Genomic DNA, 7,685 nt, shown 5'->3' with positions numbered 1-7,685 from the left:
CAGCGATTGTGTTGCTGCGTGTTCGTTTCTTTATGCCTTCGCCATTTCTAAGTCGTGCTTTCGCTCTAACTTCTGTTCTACCACATCCGAAGACGTGAATCCCGTTTCTAGTGCGTCTAGTAAGCACACCAACGTAATGACTACTTAATCAACTGATTAAGTAATTTTACTGAATAAATAAATGTGTAGTAAATAATTCTTAAATTGAGTAAATTACCGAATATTGTTAGGAGTAATTCGCTTTTTGAAATAATTAATAAATTCTAGCAATTAATTAATTGCCCAATTAGTTCATGATATTTTCTACCAATAAATGTAATTGGATTTAATTTTCCTGTTTAATTAAAGCACGTATTAACTAATTCGTCAATCAATTAAATGACGGATTAATTTGTGAAATTCTTGTCTATTTAAACTAATTTATTACATCGTCCATTTAACTAATGTTCCATTTATTTATTCACTTTGGTGACTTCATTATTCAGTCGTGTTAATTACACTATTATTTAATCAACTTTTCTATTAATTACACCTATAATGGATGATTGGCAACTCGTGCGTACGCGCTATGATGACAGGCTCTGCCGACAGGTCCTGTACACGCCGCTCATGAGACAAGAAATGTTTTCGCATTAAAAGCAGGACGACGACAGAAGAGCACATGAAAAAAACCTAGCGACAACAAAACAGCCCAGAAGACTACGGCGAAGCGCTGCTTGAATAGTGCGCATGGGAGAATTTGCAGTTACTCAATCCACGGTTGCTTTAACTCGACTCTGTAACCAACATCGGCGGGTAGATTTTGGTGAACTGATTTCTATTGAGACGGTAAGGTCATTGTCTGTTTCATTATCATCGATGTCCCGAAATCGCAGTGAAGTTCTTATGCTGACGCATTAACTGTAGGACTCGAGCCACTAGGTGAACCATAAATGTGAGGCTGCACTGTCGTTAAATTAGACAGCCAGATCATAAAGCGTTTGAAGAACTAAAGGTAATTGAATAAAAAAAGTGCACATCACAGGCAGGAAAGGCGTTTTGTAATTACTGTGCTCTACAACCTAATCTGATCTCACCTAGCCTTACAACGTCGCTGCCATAAGGTTCGAGCTTAACCCTGTGCGGTTATGAAAACGATTTGTTCACTTCTCCCGCAGCGCTGCACCATGCATACTGCGCTGTGCTGTTTTCTCGTCGTGCTGTGTTTACCTTGCGCTCTTCAGTCGACATGCTGTTTTCTCCTTATGCTCTTTTGTACCTGAGTTGTTTTTTTATGTGCAGTATTGGTGCAGCATTCTCTCTCTTTCCTTTGCGTACCCGACTTTGGTTGTAGTGTCCGGGTATGCTTGCCTGCTTGTGACGGCTGAGTCCGAGGACCCATGTTCAACCACGGCCGTGGCGCTCACGCTTGATAGAGGCGAAACGCAAAAAAAAACACCTCTGTGTTCTGCGAAGCCACTGTTATCGCTACCCATGTGGGCCAAATTTATCAATAGACATCACTGGCACTAATCTTCGACTTCCCTCATAGTCTGCATTTTAATTCGGACGATAGCCCAAGACTTAATACACATCTTTGGTTTGCGCTGTTACTCTTGTTCCTGAAGTCATGATCGTCATCATGTCCAGCTTAACTAAGTTTACAATAATATAAATGCCTGGCCCATTGGCCTTCAATTTACCCAGTGTTCGCAGGCTACACTCTTGCTCATTTTGTGCTGTCAGCCATCATGCGCAACAATGCATACTGCTTTCAGCCTTTCTTGCAGTTAAGCTTCTTCTTTCTCTCTCACCGATCCAATGTAGCCCACAGAGAACTCTACTGTTTATTTTCTGTCCAGATCATGCAAATAGAAATCGTAAATTTTCTCACACCTCCTAGTCCAGCGGATGAAGGGGAATGAATTGAGGCCTTATGAGGCAAATACACTACGCTCATTGTTTGGTTTCAAAGAAAGGATACAAAACTGTAATTATTTAGGATAAAAAATAAACAGATGAAACGATTGCGTTTCGTGAGATGATTGCAATTACGCTCCTAGAGCACAGTGTCAACTCTTCTTCAGAATTCGCTTCAAAAAACACATAATAGGCGCACGTGCCATTTTTCTGTGGTCGAGACAGCTGCGCGAACTCTACGTTTTTGATAGCGAATTCCAGACACTCAGTGCGGACCGCATGACCTACAGGCGTTGCCTGTCACACAGCGGTGTGAATAATGTGGCACGCTCCTAGAACGTGGAAAGACAACATATCAAAGTCCACTGAGTGCATGAACCTTTCCGGCCGATTCAGGGAGACAAGCGCAGCATGTGCCTCGGTGCAGGTGAAAAATTGCCTGACTCACGTTACAAATCATGCACGCGTTTGTAAAACTGGTACAGGTAGGTCTGGAAAAACATGATGTCGGAATCTGCCCCATCACCGTAGTTTTCGCTGGCATCTCATTTTGTACCGATCGCTCAGATGTGTGTCTTCTGAAAAGACAACTACCACTCAAAACACCGCACGGTCACCAGATTTGACCACTTTTAGGAACTGAAGCCCTTGCACGCCACACGCAGGAAATCCACGAATGGGCACAGCGCGGATCAGAGGCTTGTGCTCTTGTTTTCGCGTCAAACTCGCAGGAGAAGAAAACAAAATCTGAACACCTGGATAGCAAGCGAGGCTCTAGGTTTCGTAAGTTATGTCTGGCAAAAAATGACTGAGAAAACACAAACATTGTTCAGGTTGTTTATATTAAGCGCGGTAGTCGATGACGCAGGAGAAAGGTGCTCACTTACCAGTTAAAAAGCGTTCTTATAGTGTTGCATTTGCATTTTTTATAAACAAGAATGAAATGCAGAGTTTCTTTCGCTTCATGAAAACTTGCAAAATATCGACAGGTTTCTAATTTCATGGTCCAGGGAGCCTTGTGACAACACCGAGAGTCGTTTTAATTTTCGATATTCTCCACGGCAGGCCTTCGAACTCCGGAGTTTTCTTACAGACGCACCGAAACTAAAAATTTCCTAGGCGCAATGTGCGCGTCAGCTCCTCATCGAGTCTTCAATCGCGCCATGCCAGCACAAGCTCACAGAAGCTAAAAGACGATTCGCAGAACGCATTTGCTAAAAAACTGCGTGCAGCATTTAAATCAGATAAATGTTTTAGCTCCACTCCCTGAGATGCTTTCGCACAGAACGAATAAACTTGAACCGTTTCAAATTTCGTTTGTAAATATGCCCAACAAGGTGTTACTACAAAACATATGGTTTATGCAGTTTTTTGCGTCGTCATTGTCGCATCCTTTCTCTCTCGATTTTCAGGCTTGGGTGTTTCTGTTTTATGCATCAGAGCTGCTTCCATTGAGCCGTAGGCAGTCTTATCAGCTCTCTAGTAAAAATGAGAAACAAACACAGCATAAGAGCCCATTTCAAGGCGCACATTCAGCTCCCGCTTCCCCAAAACAACAGAAAGGCCTGTTGCACGCTAAATTTCTAACAGCGGAGTGACTGCCGCCGCGGTAGCGCAGTGGTCATGATGCTCGGATGCGAACCCAAAAGACACGTATTCGATCCCGGCCGCAGCAGGCGAATTTCGATGGAGGCGAAATGGTAGAGGCACGTGTGCTGTGTGTTATCAGTGCACGTTCAAGAAGCCTTGGCAGCCGTAATTATTCGGAGCCCCTCACTACGGCGTCCCTCATAGCCTGATACACTTTGGAATGTTAAATACCAGGAACTAATGAGCCAACCAAATGCGGAGTGCTCTGTAATACGATCAGCGGAATACATAAATTGAATTAGAAATTTTGCTTCCCAAGCCGTGACACTCCTGAATTACCCTATCGAGAGAATGCTTGCATGCGTGCTGTGCAATGTTGCGTTGTCATCATTCACAGCGCGTATTGTTACTTAACAAATATTTTTCTTGCCGTTCAGTACTGAGGTTGGAGAAACGGTGACGCAGGCTCTACCCAGAGCAATCACTCTGTTTTCATTTTTCTCTTTCCATTGGTGTCACACTTGCCGAGTGAGTTCAGTCAGGCGGATTTAAGAATGAGGACACCAGTTTTTCACGAGCCAGACATATAATACACTCAACGAGAAAAGGAAACGCATGAAAACTAACACACAGAGAGAGAAAAAACGCAGACACCACACACATCTGCGAGTGCGGAGAACACATGCTAGGAAGGTCACGAACCGGTGCTCGAACACTACAGAGGATCCATAACTAAGAAATGTACTTTTAGCTTTCCAAAAGTCGAAGCAGCCAAAGATTTGTTGTATCTACACGCAAAGTAATAAATTTCTGGTATTTGACCTCGAGGTCAATGCAAAGAGATTTTGTGCCGCAAATGCCGCAGAAAACGGCAGGACTTAAGGAAACCTTGCAGAGCCCCCGTCCAGACGAGTTGCGTTGCCTCAGCCGCGGGACAGAACATTCTCCAAAACACGGCCAAGGGCTAGCGCTGCCGTTCTCGTGCTGTTAGATCTCTTCCACACACAACCACGTCAGCACCCGATAATTTTTATATACACCGGCGGCATCGTCTTCTTTGCGACATTCGCTAATTTTTCATTTATTCATGTTCTGCCTTCCTTGGTTTCCATTTGCCTCTCCTCATCTGTGTCGATTTTTATTCTTGAATTATGACAGGCGATCACCCGTAGAACGTCGGTTCAGTCACTGATGACTTATGCAAATAAAAGTGTACTGGCGAAAAATGTCACCGGGAGCCTCGTGGATATGGCCGAGTGGTGAGAGGTGGTAGCCTAGCGCCCAAGAGGCGTGCATTTTCATCTCGCTTACACCTGCACTTTTCTTCGATGAATTTTATTCTCGCGAGCTTTGTAGTCGCGTGGATGGACATTCGTACGCACAAAATAATGCTCACAAGAAAAGGCGGAAGTATCGCCGTTAAATGGATTCGCGCACTGATAATCGGTGCAGAGGAGCACCAACCCCAGGTTACATAATGTGCTGTTTAGGCGGTATAAAACGATAACGGATGCGAGTGTTTGTACGAAAACGACAAGCTGTCTTTTGCCGAAGCGAGGCGAAGCCACTCTGAGAATATTTACGCGTTATTCACAACGTAACATCACAACTGTGTTTATAAAAGACCGTCGTGCAGCTGACGAGCACATGCTCATGCACAGCACGCGCATCGAAACAGAACGCACACTTGCGCTCCGCGGAATCTGCCCAAGAAGGCTGTTCGTCGCCGACCACTGGGGCGTGGTCTGGCACCAAATATGGCACTCAAAAGTGCCAGTTCTAGATTATCTCAATACCGGCGTCATATAATCTGGCTCTGTTGTTTTATTCATTAATTTTGTGAATTAAACGTAGGGACAGAACTCTTTCACTATTTTTTCATACATTTCGCCCTTGCGATCCTTGACAAAAACTGTAATGGGAAACAAAAAAATCGACATACAGCGAAAAGTTGACAAACGAGCGCTAAAAAGCAACTGGAATTTATTCGAAGGAATTAAATCGTTGTTCCTTCGAATCGGTGTCAGTTGGAAGTCAGCGGTCTTGCGTCAACTGTTCGCTGCATCGTTTTTTTTCTGTGTTCAACTGCAGTTCTTCGTTATGGATCACCAACTAGCGCTTACCCTTATTCTTGTCGATTAGCCCTGCCAACTGGAAGGCTTGACACGCCATGCAAAAAAAAAAAAAGATTTAGGGGCGATCTATAGGAGTGAAGAGGAGGAAATGCGATAGCGTTTTTCTTTCATTTGCCAATTTGCTCGAATTCTGATGCACATTGAAACTCTGTCTCCATCATCTTTTACACACCAATCTATTTAAACTCTGATTCTATTCAAATGCTATTACTATTCTCATTCTACTTTCATTGTTTTCTTATTCCATTTTTATTTATACTAGCTTCTTCGATGCATTTTGACTGAGTAGTTTTCAGCCTTGTTTTTTACTGAGTCATTCTCAGTCCTGCGTCTCTCTCCTGTTCCCGACAAGTGAAAAAGGAGGGTGGGGAAAGGGAAATCGTTTTAAACGTAACCTGCACGTGCCACGGCTGGCAGCTCGAGCATTCACAAAGACGCCGACCCAGACGTGCCACTGATGATGGACAGTTTTGGCCTCCATGGCACTCATAATGTGTTCCCACCAAAACAAAGACAAATAAAAAGTGATCAACGCGTTATGACAACGTAAACAGATTGCGACCAATCCGTCACTTGAGAGGCAAACTGCGAACGCAAAAGGACAAATAACCAGCATGTCTCCAAAAAAGACACTAAAACATGTGTAAACAAGTGAAAACAAAATTGGCGGGGACACTTCCGCCTTAGCGGTATGACGCTTTAGCGACCATATATGCAGAAAGGCATTTTCCTCTTAATATGGATAGATCCCTGGGAGACCTCATACCCCTTCTGGCGCAGTGGTGCAGGGGTGGAGCGGTTAAGCGATGCGCCACTGCCCTGCGATGGCAGGTGCTCCCAGCAGTGGGTCTCGTGCTGCCCAGGTTGCTCTTCTAGAGCGAGCAGCAGTTAATTCAGCAGCCACCGGCGGTGGGCAGTTAGTGCGCTACCCGGTGGGCAGGATGTAATGGCGTCGCAAGATCACGTGACCTAGATGGCCCACAAGTCTCCTAGGTTTCTCTCTGGGGACCATCCGCCAGAGAAATGCCCGTAATTTTTCACTCGCAGAGCCGACAGTAGGTTTTCTTGTGAACGGGGACTTTAACGCCATCGCGTTAAAAATGATAAGTGTTTAAAACACGCAAAACTAGCGTTAAGGCGTGCGTCGAAACCTAGTGATCTAGAAATTTCTTTGGACACATGGCAACACATTGTGTGCTCGCAAAGTGTTGTTCTTTCTTTTATGCGATGGCATAAGGAGCCGTTTGACGCGTTTCACTGGCGTTGTGTCGCTGTCGCAGCGGGTGAGGTGGCGATTTCTGATGCGAAGATTGTGAGCCCTCAAAACTGTAGCGCTAGTGCGGAACTGATAGCGTTCGAATCTGCGTGAGATCTAAGAGATAACTGCTAGTAGCAACGTGCGCCTGCAATCAGTCGGGAGTCTGTGAACTAACGAATGCATGGTCGTCCGGCGAAGATAGTAGTCCAAACTGTCGGAGAAGTGCGGTATTTATTGCGTTTGATCCTGCGTGAGATACAGCACAAAAGCTCTTGTTGCAACTAGCGCCAGCCATAGGTCGGGAGTTGAACTGTCAGCAAAGACATGAAAGGGCCTCTGTTGGACAATGGGAACGTTCGCACGATCACGTCGTCGGTGTCCAAAGCGGAATTTGTGCTCTGGCAAAGCAGGCTAGGCATTGTCTAGGCGTCCGCTAATTTTGTGTGTGATGGACGCGCACATTGGTCGCGGTACTCTTTTATGATGCACATTTGATTTAACGAGAGGTATCAATTCTTTCAACGGCTTCTTGAAATAAACACTGCAAGTGTATAGTCAGCGCTGATGGTAAGTGCGTCGTTGTGTATTGTCCTTCGTGCTTTTTCAAGTGTGAACGTTTATCAAAAAGTTACACTTGTGAATATTTCCAATAGTCTGGATACTCCGTTCACCCGCTTAAACGAAAATGTACGTCAGCGTCCGAAACAAATTCGCCACCAAGCAAACCAGCATGTGGTCACAAAGACGAAGGTCGAAGTGGCGCGAGACGGAGCGCTCGCGCTAGGCCGGCGGCAATTAAAAAT

Source organism: Amblyomma americanum, chromosome 4 (assembly GCF_052857255.1).
Source record: "Amblyomma americanum isolate KBUSLIRL-KWMA chromosome 4, ASM5285725v1, whole genome shotgun sequence".
NCBI classification, from domain to species: Eukaryota; Metazoa; Arthropoda; class Arachnida; order Ixodida; family Ixodidae; genus Amblyomma; species Amblyomma americanum.
This window is presented reverse-complemented; position numbering follows the sequence as displayed.